This window comes from Schistocerca americana, chromosome 4, assembly GCF_021461395.2.
Source record: "Schistocerca americana isolate TAMUIC-IGC-003095 chromosome 4, iqSchAmer2.1, whole genome shotgun sequence".
NCBI classification, from domain to species: Eukaryota; Metazoa; Arthropoda; class Insecta; order Orthoptera; family Acrididae; genus Schistocerca; species Schistocerca americana.
This window is the reverse complement of record NC_060122.1, coordinates 547,250,296-547,270,010: the sequence shown is the minus strand read 5'-3', so window position 1 is coordinate 547,270,010 and position 19,715 is coordinate 547,250,296.

The following is a 19,715-nucleotide window of genomic DNA, read 5'->3' as shown; positions in this document are numbered from 1 at the left end:
CCAAAATATCCTTGAACAACCTCCGAAATTTTTTTGGTGGATTTCGGCTTTACCCTGCTAAGTTGATAAATATATTTAATGTCTGTATTTCAATCATTGTTGACGCAACAAATAAACAGATACTGGCTACAGCTACACGTTGCCTCATGAGGTGCCGGCCGGAGTGGCCGAGCGCCTCTAGGCGCTACAGTCTGGAACCGCGCGACCGCTGCGGTCGCAGGTTCGAATCCTGCCTCGGGCATGGATGTGTGTGATGTCCTCAGGTTAGTTAGGTTTAAGTAGTTCTAAGTTTTAGGGGACTGATGACCTCAGAAGTTAAGTCCCATAGTGCTCAGAGCCATTTGAACCATTTGAACCTCTTGAGGTGCACAAAGCCACGGCATAACAGAACGGAACAGTAGAAACACGTTGTATGCAGCAAAAACGTTTGTCGTTTTCGAGGAACTGTGTTAGTCAATGGATAATGGGTGCACCATGAATGATGAATGTAGTATATCACACGGAGCGAGCGAGTAGTGTAGAAAAAAATAAAAATTTTTGGGATGTACACGTAAATGATAAACTTACTACCGCAAATTTCGGAGGGAAACAAATCATCAAGCAAACACATTGAATTTCTCTTCATTTATTTAGTTTCGTGTGCAATTATATCCACGGGCTGCCAATATTTTAACAAGCAGTTGTCACTGTGGGGGTAGTAAAACAAAAAGTATAAGACCTGTTAGGTCGGAGACCCAAGCGATTTCTCAGATTTCACAAAAGCCTGCAATAAGAATACTATGTGACACGCAAATACGATTTCCTTGTAGACACTTAACACTGCTTTTGAACCAAATCACGAAACAAAGGTAATGTATACCATGTATCTGACGTTAACCGTAGACTAAAAAATGTCTTGTATGTGTGCAGTTCAGGGAAAAAGGGTTGAAAGAATTCCTGTAAGTTTTGAGATGCAAGAAATACGTGAATCACTTACCTCTGGCTAGTTTCCGAAAGACTGAAGCAATTTTATGGGCCTGCTGAGCTGAGGCCAGTCACCAAAGAAGATTTTTAACAGTACGTGGCAACTACCTAAGCGTATACCTCACGACAATACGGAGCGTCAAGGAACTCAACAAATACATCAAAACAAAGAAAAAACGACGCAGCACGAAGGAGTTACGCAAATTGATCACAAATTGATATTCGTTGATATTCATACAGGTACCGACGGACAATGCAAAATTGTAAACGACGGCGGCCTATGGATGAATGTGTGACGCTGCAGCGCAATTTCACCGAGCAGCTGGTAAAGACAGTAAACAGGGAACAAACCGATACCAGGGCATAAAATATTTGAGAATTTCATGCCGTGTGTGAGTCAGACGGTAAAACTACGTCTCTCAGACAGGCGCGTGAACAGTATTCCCAAATGTCAGCATTTGATGGTACTCTTCCCCCATGGTACACAAAACGGGTCAAATAGTTGTTGCAGAAGCAACGAAAAAAGCATGCCAAATTTAAAAGAACGAAACATCCCCAAGATTGGCAAAGTTTTACAGAAGTTCGAAATATAGCGCGTACTTCAATGCGAGATGCTTTTAATAATTTACACAACGAAATTCTGTCTCGAAATCTGGCAGAAAACCCTAAGAGATTCTGGTCATACATAAAACGCACCAGTGACAAGACGCAATCAATACCCCCACTTCGCGATAACAACGGTGAAGTCACTGATGACAGTGTCACTAAAGTAGAGTTATTAAACACGATTTTCTGAAACTCCTTCACCAAAGAAGACGAACTAAATATTCCTGAATTCCAATCAAGAACAACCGCCAAGATGAGAAACATAGAAGTAGATATCCTTGGAGTAACGAAGCAGCTTAAATCACTTAATAAAGGCAAGGCCTCCGGTCCAGATTGCATACCAGTCAGGTTCCTCTCAGAGTATGCTAATAAAAAGCTCCATATTTAGCAATTATATGCAAGCACACGCTCATAGAAAGATCCGTACCTAAAAACTGCAAAATTGCTCAAGTCACACCAATACCCAAAAAGGGAAGTAGGAGTAATCCGCTGAATTACAGGTCTATTTCACTAACGTCGATTTGCAGTAGGGTTTTGGAACATATGCTGTATTCGAATATTAAGAAGTACCTCGAAGAAAACGGTTTATTGACACATAGTCAGCACGGTTTCAGAAAATATCGTTCTTGTGAAACACAACTAGCTCTTTATGCTCATGAAGTAATAAGTGTTATCGACAGGGAATGTCAAATTGATTCCACATTTTTAGATTTCCAGAAGGCTTTCGACACCGTTCCTCACAAGCGTCTTCTAACCGAACTGCGTGCCTACGGAATATCGCCTCAGTTGTGCGATTCGTTGTAATAGACGGAAAGTCATCGAGTAAAACAGAAGTAATATCCGGCGTTCCCCAAGGAAGTGTTATAGTCTCTCTATTGTTCCTGATTTTTTTAACTACATAGATTGTTTGCAGATGATGCTGTCATTTACCGTTTTGTAAAGCCATCAGATGATCAAAACGACTTGCAAAATGTTTTAGATAAGATATCTGTATGGTGTTAAAAGTGGCAATTGACCCTGAATAAAGAAAAGTGTGAAGTTATTCACATGAGTACTAAAAGAAATTAGCTAAGTTTCGATTACGCGACAAGTCACACAAATCTAAAGGCTGATAATTCAACTAAATACTTAGGGATCACAATTACAAATAACCTAAATTGGAACGATCACATAGATAATATTGTGGGTAGAGCAAACCAAAGACTGCGATTCATTGGCAGAACACTTAGAAGGTGCAACAGGTCTACTAAAGAGACTGCTTACACCACGATTGTCCGCCCTATTCTGCAGTATTGCTGTGCGGTGTGGGATCCGCATCAGGTGGGACTGACGGATGACATCAATAAAGTACAAAGAAGGACAGCTCGTTTTGTATTAACGCGAAACAGGGGAAAGAGTGTCACAGACATGATACGTGAATTACATTGGCAATCATTAAATCAAAGGCGTTTTTCGTTGCGACGGGATCTTCTCATGAAATTTCAATCACCAATTTTCTCCTCCGATTGCGAAAACATTCTGTTGGCACCCACCTACATAGGGAGAAATGATCATCACGGTAAAATAAGAGAAATCAGCGCTCGCACAGAAAGATTAAAGTGCTCGTTTTTCCCGAGTGCCATTCGAGAGTGGAACGGTAGAGAGACAGCTTGAAGGTGGTTCATTGAAACCTCTGCCAAGCACTTTATTGTGAATAGAAGAGTAATCACGTAGATGTAGATGTAGATGTTGAGATAGGACGTGTAGTTGGCCTCTAAAAAGGTCAGTTGGAGTAACCGGCGAATTGCTCGACATTTGAATAAGAGTGATGCCAATATTCGACGAAGTTGGCAGAAATGGGTTAACCATGGCCGAACACAGCGTCAAGAAGGATCGATCTATCTAGAGAGACAACAGAACATGTTAGCCGTGCAACTGGCGCTCCAGTGACCACAAGGACCATTAATACGCAGTTCACAGAAAGGTGGCTGACCTCTCACCGACGCATGGGCCGACTACCTTTGACCTCTGTACACTAACAAGCCCATTTGCAGTGCTGTCGGGCATTGTCGGCCTGGAATTTCATTGAGTGGAGGAGAATTGTCTCCAGGGTTGAGTTCCGCTTCGAACTTAGCCCCAATAATCATCCAAGGCGTGTACGGCAGTGGACACCAATCTTATTTTCGCCCCCGTACGACCCGATAGCCTGGAGTGATGATCTGGGCCTCCATTTCATTTCATAGCAGGAATCCTTTGGTTCTCATCCGCGGCTACCTTACAGCACAGAGATACGTCCACGATATTTTACACCTCGTTTTGTTGCACTTCGTGGCAAGCCATCGTTGGCTTACATTTCAGCAAGACAATGCCCTCCCGACACGGCGAGAGTTTCTGCTGCTTGTCTTCGCACTTGCCAAACTCTGCCTTGACTACCAAGGTCGCCGGAACTCTCCCAAATTGAGAACGGAACATTACGGGCAGAGCCCTCTAACCAACTCAGGATTTTGGCGATCTAAAGCGCCATTTGAACAGAATTTGGTACGATATCCCTCAGGAGCACATCCAACAAATCTATCAATAAATGTCAAGCCGAATAACTGCTTGCAAACGGGCCAGAGGTGGTACATCGCTTACTGGTTCGCTCAATTTGTGAAGTTCTTTCTCTTGAATAAACTATTCAATTTTTCTGAAGTTGTAATCTTTGTTTGTACATGTACATCACATCTACCGATTTTCTTCCTATTAGGATAATTCCTTCGTGGCGCATCTTTAGTTTATCTTAGAGTATAAATATCAGCACACTTCTACCATAAAGATAAAGAGGAATCTCTGCTCATGAATCGATATAACAACATCAAATTCCTTATCGGCAGATATAATTACATCACATTCTTGAAATAATATTTTGTTGTGCTCGTATCTACATCAACGCATATATCCACGAAAACATACCGAGCGAGGTTGCGCAGTATTAAGGCACTACAAAATACTAGGAGGATGGCTAGTTAAATACTCTTCTGCGCATTTTGATTTAGGATTTTCATGATTGTCCTAAACAGCTTAAGACCAATGCCGGTATGGTTACTTTTAAACGGCACCAGTTATTTTCGTCCTCATTCCAAAATTGTGCTCCGCCTTCAGTGGCCTCCTAGTCGACGGGACGTTAAATCCTCATCTTCCTTCCTTGCTTCAGAGATTATACTCTATATGCCAGTCATTAGCTATGCACAGTTGCCAGTCTCCTGCCTAAATAAGACATGTATTCGAAGGTAGAGCCACATATATGGATACAAGAATCATTTAGCAGGAATATAAAGGTGCCACATTTCCCCTTAGATGCAGTAACCACAGGACATGACCCAACGGTAGCGATTGTTAGTCTACAGAGAGATATCGTAGTGTTGAGAATCGCAAAGTTGTGTGATGAGCGTACTTCTCAAGTCGAGATTCGTAGAATAGTGGGCCGACTCCAGCTAACAAAACTTCCTGACAGATTAAAACGGTGTGCCGGACCGAGAGTCGAATTCGGGACTTTGGTTTTTCAAGGGCAAATGCTCTACCAATTGAGCTGCTCCAGCACGACTCACAACCTATCTTACAGCTTTACTTCCGCCATTACCTCATCTCTTACCTTACAAATTTCAAATAAGTTTTCAGGCTAAACATGAGGGTCTAACACTTTTGGAAGAAAGGATATTGAGGAGCCACGGCTAAGCTACAGCCTGGAGGATATTTCCTGTGTGAACTTCTAACTCTGCAACGGAGCTTGCAGTGATATGAAACTTCCTGGAAGATTAAAACTAGGTTCTTTTGCCTTTCGAGGTCAAGTGCTCTGCCAACTGAGCCACCCAAGCACGACTATGAGGTGGTGGCGGAAGTAAAGCTCTGCGACAGAGGTGTGAGTCGTGCTCGGCTAGCTAAGTTGGTAGAACACTTACTCGCGAAAGGCAAAGGGCCCGAGTTCCAGTCTCAGTGTGGCATTCAGTTTTAATCTCCCAGGAAGTTTCATATCAGCGTACACTCCACTGCTGAGTGAAAAATTCATTCTCCAACAAACAAATATGTACGGTATGCTATGCCAAGAAACTGCGTCATAACCTGGACAAGGTGGAGGCAGGACGAAATGCACTGTCACAGTATGATTTATTGTTAAATTTTCGTACGTTGTTAGAAGAGTCGATATATATCTCGCAAAGATACAATGGACATAAAATCATAGATTCACGAAACACCAATGTTAAACTTGATAACAGGGATCGCATTCGTCAAGTCTATACTCTAGCACAATTAAACAGCCACTGGAAACTGGCGGCTACGTTCTCAATAAAATGAAAATTCCACTTATCTGTGTTAAAAGAAGTCAAATTACCCACATTGCAAAAAGTCATATCGCGGAACGAGAAACAAAATTTAATAAACTTACACAATTTCATTATGTTTGAAACGGCTAACGTAAAATATATGAAAGCGGATTCTCTGAAACGCATAACTCATTTCGGTGTTATTAGGCCAATTGGAAATCTATCCAGGGCAAAGCTTCAGTTCCAGGTACCAAACCCAGTGATTTTTATATTGAGATAACAGATGATTTTTGAAAACTTTTTTTGAATATAGCAATCTAAATTTAGTCATGATGAAAAAATCAGTCTTGCTCGCGAAACAGAAGATCATTTATTAGTGGTGGCCGTTCTCAATCTACACAGAGCATCTTTTGACCGCAAAACATCTCCAGTTATCCGCGGAGATGCTGATCTGAGCCGAACTGTATGCCAGAAGGCGCATTGATTAACTGCTCAAAGGAGTCGAAAATCATCGCTGCGGGATAGTTAGCCAAGGGATGCTGCTGCTTCATGATAACGCAAGTCCTCATACTGCAAATGACGTAACGCAGAAGTTACATCAACAGAAGTCAGAGACACTCGAGCACCCGCCCTATAGTCCTGACCTCTCCCCATGCGATTATCACGCCTCGAAGGGTCGACGATTCCTATCTGCAGCTTGCAGTTACTTGCCTCTTCAGGCAGCAGGAGGCTATGTTTTAACAAACTGTATCTTCAAACTGGTGCGTCGGTGGAATGGTTACCTCAATGCTCACGGTGAACAGAAACTTGCTCCTCTCTGTTGCTTCTTTTTTTTTTTTTTTTTTTTTTTTTTTTTAGTCATCAATCTTCTAATTGGTTTGATGCGGCCCGCCACAAATTCCTCTCCTATGCCAACCCCTTCATCTCAGAGTAGCTCTGGCAACCTGCGTCCTCACTTATTTCCTGAATGTATTCCAATCTCTGTCTTCCTCTACAGTTCTGCCCTCTACAGCTCCCCCTAGTTCCAAGGAAGTCATTCCCTGGTGTCTTAACAGATGGACATCTGTCCCCTCTCCTTGTCAATGTTTTCCACGTATTCCTTTCCTCTGCCGGCCGGAGTGGCCGAGCGGTTCTAAGCGCTTCAGTCTGGAAGTGCGCGACCGCTACGGTAGCAGGTTCGAATCCTGCCTCGGGCATAGATGTGTGTGATATCCTTAGGTTAGTTAGGTTTAAGTAGTTCTAAGTTCTAGGGGACTGCTGACCAAAGCAGTTAAGTCCCATAGTGCTCAGAGCCAAGTCACCACTAGAAAACACTGCTCTGTATCGCAATAACTCAAGATGTAAAGTTATACCACGATACTACAAATATCAGGGAACACCTTATCACAGATAAAACTGTCCTTAAGGCTTGTAAGCTCATATTTATTACAATAAATGACATACCTGAAATGTTACCACTCTCGTTATTACGTCAGATAGGTAATGCACGTAGTAAGTTCGTCGTATTCATGATTTCCTCTTCAAAGTAACATACTGTATTAATTATTTAACACAAAATGACATTAAAAATTTATGTAACTCTTCAGGCTTTCCCGGCGATCTAATGACATCTTGGGTTGTCGGGTGTTCTGCCGGATATCAACGTCGTAGTTGCCCATTCCCTGCAGGTCGCAGGGAATGGGCGCGGACCACAGAGGAAGCGCCTGCAGCCGTTGGTGGAGGGGGAAGGCCATGGGCATAAATACTGGACCAGGTCCACTCGAGGAGCAGTCTCAGGTCGCACCTGACGAAGGTTACGAGCTACGTGACCGAAATATCGTGCAAGTACGACGCTGATATCCGGCAGAACACCCGACAACCCAAGATGTCATTAAAAATTTAAGTTATTCACGAGCAGCTAGTTCAGAATATGTTTGAACTTCAAATGACACGAAGAACCGTCTCGTTCTGCATATGGATTCAAATCGAGGTCATGCAGACTAAGCAAAGATTTCGTGACTGACAGAAACTAGCACTCATTTCTGACTATGCATACAGAGAGTGATATACCTCGATTTTAGACAGTTTCAGTTGCCAAATATCAACATTAAATTACATAACGTAAACATTTTTAACGGACGGGAATTCTTACCCAGCATCTATTGTCCCTGTTAACGAACTACTAGAGGTGATAAATATTGCTTCTTCAAAAGTAACTAACTTGAAATGCCGCGAGGTAAAGCTTTGTGTTGGACAGGGATTCGAGCCCAGAACCTAATCAGATTGTTATCGAAGCACAAACAACTGTGGATATCGGATTTTCTCGGCAGTAGCTAGATGTTTTAACTGAAATAACGAGACGAAACATTAATTTTTTTCCTTCCCATGATTCCAAACCGTCACCTATAGCTGTTATAGTCTAGAGAAACGGAACGTTAAATATGGGTATGTTACACCAGCAGCGACATGTGGGCATGTTTGAACTAGAAATAATATGACGAAGAGTTCAGTGCTGACTGGGAATCGAACCCCACACATATCGTTGTTGACTACACACAAAGAGACGTCAGCTATCGAATTATTCTCCACCAACATCCTTCATCGTACAATGATCTCGCAAATATTTCTGTGTCTCACTGGGAGTCAAAACCGTCAGATATCGTTAGTGTTGACAACGAATGAAAATACATTAAAATTCAAAATTATTATCCACCAGCAGATAGGTGTTCTCATGCTAGAGCTTGATAATACATAATGAAAACTTTAGTGCTGGATTCGAACCCATTCACGCACAGTATGTGGAGATATTGGGAAAACTGCAGTTTTGAACAAAGAACAAATCGTAGTCGAACTGTATTGTCACGAAGGGATCAAATTCCGCGTTAAAGGCGCTCTCAGTTTCATTCCCAGTTCAGAATCAATTTTATCGACATACAGAAGCTAAAATAGAAAATGGAAAAAGCATCCTGTGACCCTACATAGCGTTTGTTTCGTCACTATAAATAAATAACTAGTATAATAAAAGTTACTGGTAATAGAGTTCCTAAATGTCGCCAACGCTGACTTTATTATGGTTGAACCTAACGTCTACTTGGTAGAGAAGGGGTATCATGATTAATGTGGATTTCAGACCACAATCCCATTATACCTTCTTCAGTTGGCGTAGCCAGAAGAGAATAGAATCTATCTCTCCCTATCAAAATACATCGGCAGAAGTTGGAATCGAACCCAGACCATAGGTATATGAACCTATTATCAATACAAAAGACCACTGAATACTCTGCTCCTAAACCCCTTGGGCCATACTGGATCAGAATTCTGACACACACACTCCCTGTACTGGTTTGCAGCATGTTTAGTACATTCATTTACTTGGTTTGACCGAATCGCCATGAACTAGCTGCCTCAGTTACTCAGTGCAGACATTGGATTCTATTTTGTAATCACCGAAATAAAATCACGTAACTGCCACCAACACAGAACTGCCAACAGTGTAGGATGCAGAAATTAAAATAGGAAGTGATCCTTTCAACTTGAGGTACTCTGTTGCGCTATCGGTTTGTTGAAATCGTCGTGCAGTGCAAGAGAAAAGGTATAACTATACCTGGCGATATGCATTATCGCACAGCGCTGTGGAATGCAGAAGTTCTGTAGGAATTGTTCTTGACTTCTGGAGCTGTTATAGCTACGTGTAAGCTAGTTGTATAATGGTAAGTATCACATACGGTAGATAAGATGTCGCGAGTTCGAGTACATTCACTGCTATATTTTTTAAAACGCCATTCTCCTGTCTGCTAAAATTATCAATCTAATGGAACTTGTAACATAATTGCCTTCACTTCTCAACCCAAAATAGTCGTATGTGGAAAAAGGGCTAACTTCTGCGACATTTTGTTCATTTCGGGTTTAATAGACAGCCAGACAGTAGATGCATCTCGAAACTTTTGTATTATGTATGGGTAGAGCGCATCGTGCCAAAATATGTCGGAAAAGTATTTTCTACATTAGCTGTCGTCTGGTAGTGGCATTTTATTCTTCTTCAAACCTTGTTTGACAGCTTTAACTCAGAACAAGTTTTCTATATGCATGTAATCAATAAACTGCATGTGCATATATCGTTGATGATTAATTTCTCTCTCATGTTTACTATTATTTTAACAACATTAAAGGAAGTCTTACGAAAACTGTGAACTGTATTATAAAAAATGAAAGAAAACTACCCACGATAACCTTACGACGAAAGTCTGTTTTAATAAAACTGAGTATCTGTACACAATCGTGCCTCTGTCGTCACGAATTGGTAAAATACTATTCACTTAGATTTTGATTGGGTCTGTGTTTAGAAACCCAAAATTTGCTTGTCAGCAGCGAAAAGAGGCGTTACCTGTTGTGCAGCATTGTAAGTTTTTCACCATTGCACTATGAGCCGAAAGTATTTTCTTGCGACTTCCTTATTGATGTTTGATCTGACTGTTTGTAGCTCTTTCACAGAACGGATAAAAACGCTACACTCGGTGAGACTGGAACTGCGAACCGTATCAGACGGCTTTTCACAGGTCAGCACGTTACCACTGAGCTGGCGAAGAAGTAGGTGTCTTAGCTTCCTCTTACGAGACCAATAGTGGCTAGAACTCGTAAACCGCTATTTGAAGGACGAGATTAGTTGCGATTTCCACGTGCAACGACTTTCCTGGGCTGAAAACCGTAAATTTACAATCTTTTGTTACACCTCAAGCGATAATAACTCAGATTTCTCAATGGAAATGACAGGTAAAATCAAGTGAACTTTGAGGCTTAATTCCTTGCACACCAGGAAGTAACTCATCGATCACAGAGTTGCCAAACATACATTGCCTTGTTGCCAAATCTCAGTTACAATAGCAGCAGGAAGAAGACGAACCGATGTGATCTTACAGCGGGCTGGAAAGTGACCATAGCTGGTGTCTCCAAGTGGCGGCTGCTACGGCGTGGAATACGTAATGCGTCTGATTCGCATTTCTGTAACTAGGTTTAGGGACGAGCGTAGTTACTAATAATACTCAGAACTGACTGCAAACTAAGCATCATAAATCAGTAACTCTCATAGTTGTTTTTATATTTCTTTCGTAAGTGTACTCAAAACTAAGAAATTCATTCACAGACGTTTTCGTGCCTCGCCGATAGTCGAGCACAACAAACAAATAAAAATAAAAAAAGAATTTGTGTGTGTGTGTGTGTGTGTGTGTGTGTGTGTGTGTGTGTGTGTGACACACACGCACAGAGAGAGAGAGAGAGAGAGAGAGAGAGAGAGAGAGAGAGAGAGAGAGAGATAAAAATCAAAAAGAATGAGAGAGAGAGTAAAAAATTGTAAAGAAATTGAATCATGGTATGTAAAGAAATCTTTCATTAAAATGACACGTTCCACATCATTACGAAATATCGTATTCATAATCTATGAAACTAGAATTAATCTAATGTAATCTAATCTAGCCCGGCCGGAGTGGCCGAGATGTTCTAGGCGCTACAGTCTGGAACCACGCTACCGCTATGGTCGCAGGTTCGAATTCTGCCTCGGGCATGGATGTGTGTGATGTCCTTAGGTTAGTTAGGTTTAAGTAGTTCTATGTTCTAGGGGACTGATGGCCTAAGATGTTAAGTCCCATAGTGCTCAGAGCCATTTGAACCATTTTTTTAATCTAATCTAATCATATCATATTGATGACTAGCCATGAAGAGTCATGAATTACCGAAGTTTTTGCCAATACCAGTAACCAAATCTAAACTTGAAAATAAAAGACGACAGTTTTTGTAATAAACCGGGACTTCTATCAAAACCCTTTCGTCCCTGCTAAGTAACCACGAAACATGTCTGATATACCTCTATTCTGAAGTAACAAAGTGTGCATGCATTTAAAGATGAAGTGCATGATGTGAAGTTCTGTGACGGAGATACGAACCCAACACGTAATCAGATTGTTAACTAAGTAAAATCAAATGTTACGTATCGGTTTTTCTTACCAGCTGCTAAGTGCTTGACTCTAAAGTAAGGATACAAACTTCTGTGCCCAAGCGACAATCGAACTGCTCACCTACCGTGCATCCACGAATATAGCTTACGTATCAGTTGCTTACTCACCAATAGTAAGATGTGTGTGTGTTTGACCAGAAATAACGACACGTACTGCGATTTTTGGTAACACATGAACAGACATTAACAATGTACGTTAATTTTCACTAACAGGCCGATGTGCACGTGATAGGGCTTGAAATGAAATTATGAATAATTTTGTACTGGATCAGCATTCGGACCCATATACTTACCTTTGGAGGAGACCTAGAGAAGACTACAGTCTTGAGAAAAGGAACAAAATGATTGAACTATACTGTTCCGAGAGATTCAGATCCTCGAAAGAGGAGATACGAACTCGAATCACAGTCCAGTACCAAATTTTTCAGCGTCTCTAGTTAAATCAAGTAAAAGTAAAGTAAGAGCCAAGTTCCTTTAAATGGCTATCGGTTCATCAAATAAAATAAAATTTTCTGATGTAAGTATGTTTACTGGCGACTGTATTTCTGTTTACCATGACTTCCGCTATGTCATTTCCCAACGTAAACCAGCTCTGCCTAGTTGGTAATGAAGTAACGTGATGTTTAAAGTGGATTCTGGACTATAACGTCTTTCTCTTGATGTTACCGGGGGTAAAGTAAATATGTTTGTGCCTCTTAAAAGTAAATGCCTGAACTCATGCATTGCACCTGTGATAGTTCGATCCGCTAGACCATTGTGGCCGCATTTCCCAGTCCCGGTAGTGTGCTGTAACAGGTGATGTGCTTAGCATACAAAATTAGTCACGGTGAAAAACCGTGAGACTAATAAATGGTTAAGTAGAAGCAAGCTTCTGAAGCGGAGATTATGCTATTCTCATGTCAGCAGGATGTAAAGACTCTTCTAGGCATCATAGGCTCGATGTGAAGCCATTTTGAAATGTTCCCAAATTCAGCAAATTTCATAGTTCGAGAAAATCCACTGGGAAGTGTGAAGTTACCGGATAATTCGATTATTACCGTCATTATTACTATCATTCTCTTCATACCGCTGCTGGAACACTGTACTTCAAGATCATTTGATGCCTTTTGGTCATTATAGAAGTAGTTTCCCAAGAACAGGTTCTTTCCCTGTCTACGGAATCCTTTTCATGTTAATATCAAACATCAGTAATAACACGTAGATTACATTAAAACTAAAGTAATTGATGAAGACGTTACTTGATAACAAAAACGCGCTGCCTTTCTTCATTTACTTGCGCCTAGAAATGGATACCAAGTACTGCCAAACCAAAAAACAAGAGATCTTACTGCCTTCCGATATACGTAGCTGTCAGTTCTTCCATATGATTTGGTCGACATGACCTGTTTCAAGTTGTGTATGACAGACAATGTTGGAGGCACTAGCTATGGTCACTTCCCAGCCCGCTGTAAGATCACATCGGTTCGTCTTCTTCCTGCTGGTATTGTAACTGAGATTTGGCAACAAGGCAATGTATATTTGGCAACTCTGTGATCGACGAGTTACTTCCTGGTGTGCACGGAATTAAGCCTCAAAGTTCACTTGATTTTACCTGTCATTTCCATTGAATAATCTGAGTTATTATCGCTTGAGGTGTAACAAAAGATTGTAAATTTACGGTTTTCAGCCCAGGAAAGTCGTTGCATGTGGAAATCGCAACTAATCTCGTCCTTCAAATAGCGGTTTACGAGTTCTAGCCACTATTGGTCCCGTAAGAGGAAACTAAGACACCCACTACTTCGCCAGCTCAGTCTTCTCTTTCACCGATGTGTTCACATAATTTCATGATATTAGTGAATCTTACAAAAACACATGAAAAAAAAGTGGTAACGTGCTGACCTGTGAAAAGGCGTCTGATATGGTTCGCAGTTCCAGTCTCACTGAGTGTAGCGTTTTTATCCGTTCTGTGAAAGAGCTACAAACAGTCAGATCAAACATCAATAAGGAAGTCGCAAGAAAATACTTTCGGCTCATAGTGCAATGGTGAAAAACTTACAATGCCGCACAACAGGTAACGCCTCTTTCCGCTGCTGACAAGCAAATTTTGGGTTTCTAAACACAGACCCAATCAAAATCTAAGTGAGTAGTATTTTACCAATTCGTGACGATAGAGGCACGCTTGTGTACAGATACTCAGTTTTATTAAAACAGACTTTTGTTGTAAGGTTATCGTGGGTAGTTTTATTTCATTTTTTATAATACAGTTCACAGTTTTCGTAAGGTCTCCTTTAATGTTGTTAAAACAATAGTAAACATGAGAGAGAAATTAATCATCAACGATATATGCGAATTCTCTGATGACATCTGTAACGGTCTGAAAATGCACATGCAGTTTACTGATTACATGCATGTAGAAAACTTGTTCTGAGTTAAAGCTGTCAAACAAGGTTTGAAGAAGAATAAAATGCCACTACCAGACGACAGCTAATGTAGAAAATACTTTTCCGACGTATTTTGGCACGATGCGCTCTACCCATACATAATACAAGTTTCGAGATGCATCTACTGTCTGGCTGTCTATTAAACCTGAAATGAACAAAATGTCGCAGAAGTTAGCCCTTTTTCCACATACGACTATTTTGGGTTGAGAAGTGAAGGCAATTATGTTACAAGTTCCATTAGATTGATAATTTTAGCAGACAGGAGAATGGCGTAAAAAAATATATAGCACTGAATGTACTCGAACTCGCGACATCTTATCTACCGTATGTGATACTTACCATTACACAACTAGCTTACACGTAGCTATAACAGCTCCAGAAGTCAAGAACAATTCCTACAGAACTTCTGCATTCCACAGCGCTGTGGGATAATGCATATGGCCAGGTATAGTTATACCTTTTCTCTTGCACTGCACGACGATTTCAACAAACCGATAGCGCAACAGAGTACCTCAAGTTGAAAGGAACACTTCCTATTTTAATTTCTGCATCCTACACTGTTGGCAGTTCTGTGTTGGTGGCAGTTACGTGATTTTATTTCAGTGATTACAAAATAAAGATGAATGCATGCACTGGGTAGCCGAGGTGGCTAGTTCATGGCGATTTGGTCAACCAAGTAAATGAATTTACTGAACATGCTGCAAATTGATACAGGGAGCCTGTGTGTCAGAATTCTCAGCCAGTGTGGTACAACGGCGTTATGATAGAAATTGAGCCTCTGAGTAGAGGATTTGGTGGTCTGTTGGGCTGATGCTAGGTTCATATATCTATGGTCTGGGTTCAATTCCAAGTTCGGTCAATGATTTTAGATAGGGAGAGACAGATTCCATTCTCTTCTGGCTACACGAAGTGAAGAAGATATAATGGCATTGCGGTCTGAAATTCACATTATAATGATATTCCTTCTCTACCAAGTAGACGTTAGGTTGAGCCACGATAAAGTCTGGAGTGGCGACATGTAGAAACTCTATCACCACTAACCTTTCTTATACCAGTTATTTATTTCTAGTGACGAAGTAAACGCTATGTAGGCTCACAGGACATTTATTCCATCTTTTATCTGAGCTTCTGTATGTCTATAAAATTGGTTCTGAACTGGGAATGCAACTGAGACCGCCCTTAACGCGGAATTTGATCCCGTCGTGACAATATAGCTCGGCTACAGTTTGTTGTTTGTTCAAAACTCCAGATTCTTCAACATCTCAACATATTGCGCGTGAATGGGTTCGAATCCTGGCCCGGAACTAAAGATTTCATTATGTATTTTCAGTCTCTAGCATGAGAACACCTATCTGCTGGTGGATAATAATTTCGATTTTTAATGTATTTTCATTCGTTGTCAACACTAACGATATTTGACGTTTTTGACTCCCAGTGAGACACAAAACTATTTGCGAGATCACTGTAAGTTCAAGATGTTATTCCGAGCTGCTGGTGGAGAAAAATTCGGTAGCTGACGTCTCTTTGTGTGTAGTCAACAACGATGTGCGTGGAGCTCTATTCCCAGTCAGCACTGGACTCTTCGTCATATTAATTCTAGTTCAAACATGCTCACATTTCGCTGCTGGTGCAACAAACCCATATTTAACGTTCGTTTTCTATATAAAATAACAGCGATAGGTGCCGGGTTGGAGTCCTGGTAAGGAAAAAATTAATGTTTCTCTCGTCATTTAAGTTAAAGCATCTAGCTACTTCCGAGAAAATTCGATATGTCACAGTTGATTGTGCTTCGATATCTATCTTATTAGGTTCTGGGTTCGAATCCCTGTCCAACTCAAAGCTTTACCTCACGGAATTTCGAGTTAGTTACTTGTTAAGAAGCAATATTTAACATCTCTCGTAGTTCGTTAACAGGGACAATAGGTGCTGGGTAGGAATTCGCGTCCGTTAAAAATGTTTGCGTTATGTAATTTAAAGTTGGTATTTGCTAACTGATACTGTCTAAAATCGAAGTATATCACTCTCTGTATGCCTAATCAGGAATGACTGTTAGTTTCCATCAGTCACGAAATCTTTGCTTAGTCTGCATGACCTGAGTTTGAATCCTTATGCAGAACGAGACGGTTCGTCGTGTCATTGGAAGTTCATACATATTCTCAACTAGCTGCTCGTGAATAACTTAAATTTTTAATGTCATTTTGTGTTAAATACTAAGTACGGTATGTTACTTTGAAGAGGAAATCATGAATACGACGAACTTACTACGTGCATTACCTATCTGACGTAATAATGAGAGTGGTAACATTTCAGGTATGTCATTTATTGTAACAAATGTGAGCTTACAAGCCTTAATGACAGTCTTACCTGTGATAAGGTGTTCCCTGATATTTGTAGTATCGTAGTATTACTTGACATCTTGAGTTATTGCGATACAGAGCAGTGTTTTCTAGTGGTGACTTGTTGGAACCATTTTAAATAGTCAAACGACTGTATCAAGGAGCGATTGGAGGACCTGCTAGACAGCTGCGTTATGTGGGTTGCATGCGAATCAGGCGAAATGCAGTTCAGGTAGTTCGGATACTTTTGAGCATGACTGTACATTCTCAGAAATTTCTTCCTCAAATTAAGACCTATGTTCCATACTTGTAGACTTCTCTTGGCGAAGAATGCCCTTTTTGCCGTTGCTAGTCTGCTTCAGATGCCTTCCTTGCTCTGTGCATCATTGGTTACTTTGCTGCCTAAGTAGCATAATTCCTTAACTTCATCTGCTTTGTGACCATCAATCCTGATGTTGAGTTCCTTGCTGTTCTCATTTCTGTTACTTTTCACTTTTGTATTTCTTTGATTTACTCTCAATCCATATTCTGTACTCGTTAGACTGTTCATTGCATTCAGCAGATCATGTAATTCTTCTTCACTTTCACTCAGAATAGCAGTGTCATCAGCGAATCGTATCATTGATATCCTTCCACCTTGAATTTTAATTTCAGTCCCGAACCTTCCTTTTATTTCCATCATTGCTTTTTCAATGTATAGATTGAACAGTAGGGGCCAAAGACTGCATCCCTGTCTTACACCCTTTTTAATCCGAGCACTTCGTTCTTGGTCGTTCACTCTTGTTATTCCCTCTGGCTTCTTGTACATGTTGTATATTAGCCATCGATCCCTATAGCTTACCCCTATTTTCCTCATAATTTCGAACATCTTGCACCATTTTGCATTGTCGAATGCTTTTTCCAAGTCGACATATCCTATTAACGTGTCTTTATTTTTATTTAGTCTTGCTTCCATTATCAACCACGAAGTCAGAACTGCCTCTCTGGTGCCTTTACCTTTACTAAAGTCAAACTGATCGTCATCTACCACTTCATAAATTTTCGTTTCCATTATTTTGTGTATTATTCTTGTCAGTAACTTGCATGCATGGGGTGTTAAGCTAATAACGTGATAATTCTCGCACTTGTTAGCTTTTGCAAAAATGGTTCAAATGGCTCTGAGCACTATGGGACTTAACTGCTCTGGTCATCAGTCCCCTAGAACGTAGAACTACTTAAACCTAACTAAGGACATCACACACATCCATGCCCGAGGCAGAATTCGAACCTGCGACCGTAGCGGTCGCGCGGTTCCAGACTGTAGCGCCTAGAACCGCTCGGCCACCTCGGCCGGCTTAGCTTTTGCAGTCTGCGGAATTGTGTGGCTGATATTTTTTCGAAAGTCAGATGGTATGTCACCTGACTCTTACATTCTGTATACCAACATGAATAGTCATTTTGTTGCCACTTCCCCCAATGATTTTATAAATCCTGATGGGCTATTATCTATCCCTTCAGCCTTATTTGAATTTAAGTCCTCCAAAGCTCGTTTGAATTCTGATTATACTGGATCCCCTATCTCTTCTAAATCGAGTCCTCTTTCTTCTCCGATCATATCAGAAGAGCCTTCCCCCTCATAGAGACCTTCCATGTACTCTTTCCAGCTATCCGCTCTTTCCTCTGCATTTAACAGTGGGACTGCCGTTGCACTTTAATGTTACCACCTTTGCTTTTTATTTCACGGAAGGTTGTTTTGACTTTCCTACATACTGAGTCAGTCCTCCCGACAACCCCTCTTTTTCGATTTCTTCACATTTTTCATGCAGCCATTTCCCTGCATTCCTATTTATTTCATATCTCAGTGACTTATATTTCTGTATTCCCGAAATTCCCTAAACATTTTTGTATTCCTTCTTTCATCGATCAACTGAAGTATTTCTTCTGTTACCCATGGTTTCTTCGCAGTTATCTTCCTTGTAGACATGTTTTTCTTTCCAACTTCTGTGATGGCCCTTTTTAGAGATGTCCATTCCTCTTCAACTGTACTGCCTACTGAACTATTCCTTATTGCAATATCTATTGCCTTAAGAATTTCAAGCGTATCTCGTCATTCCTTAGAACTTATTTATCCCACTTCTTTGCATATTGATTCTTCTTGACTTATCTCTAATACTTCATCCTACTCTTTATCACTAAGTCATTGTGATCTGAGTCTATATCCGCTCCTGGGTATGTATCATCCTTTCCCTGTCCTCATATGCTCTTCGTATCTTCAGTTTGCGATGTCGGCTTACATACCTAAACTATTCTTGTCGGTGTTGGGTTGCTGTCGATTCTGGGTTAGGTTAGTGTTTTTTAACGTCCCGTCGACAACGAGGTCATTAGAGACGGAGCGCAAGCTCGGGTTAGGGAAGGACGGGGAAGGAAATCGGCCGTGCCCTGTCAAAGGAACCATCCCGGCATTTGCCTGAAACGATTTAGGGAAATCACGGAAAACCTAAATCAGGATGGCTGGAGACGGGATTGAACCGTCGTCCTCCCGAATGCGAGTCCAGTTTATTACCACTGCGCCACCTCGCTCGGTCTGTCGATTCTGATAAGCACGACACTATCACTGAACTGTTCTCAGTAACACACACTCTCTACCCGACCTTCGTATTCATAACGCATCCTACTCCCATTATACCATTTTCTACTGCTGTTGATATTATCTTATACTGATCAGAAATCATTGTCTTCTTTCCATTTCACTTCACTGACCCCTACTATATCTAGATTGAGCCTTTTCATTTCCCTTTTCAGACTTTCTGGTTTCTCTACCACAATCACGCTTTTGGCTTTTGACACTCCACGCGCCCCCCCCCCCCCCCTCCCCTTGGCAATCTTCTCCCGGAGATTGGAATGAGGGACTATTCCGGAATCTTTTACCAATGGAGAGATCATCATGATACTTTTCAATTGCTCGCCACATGTCCTGTGGATACACGTTATGTGTCTTTAATGAAGTGATTTCCATTGCCTTCTGCAACCTTATGCCGTTGATCGTTGCTGATTCTTCCCACCTTTAGGGGCAGTTTCCCACCCCAAGGACAAAAGAGTGTCCTGAACTCTGTCCGCTCCTCTGCCCCCTTTGACAGGGCCGTCA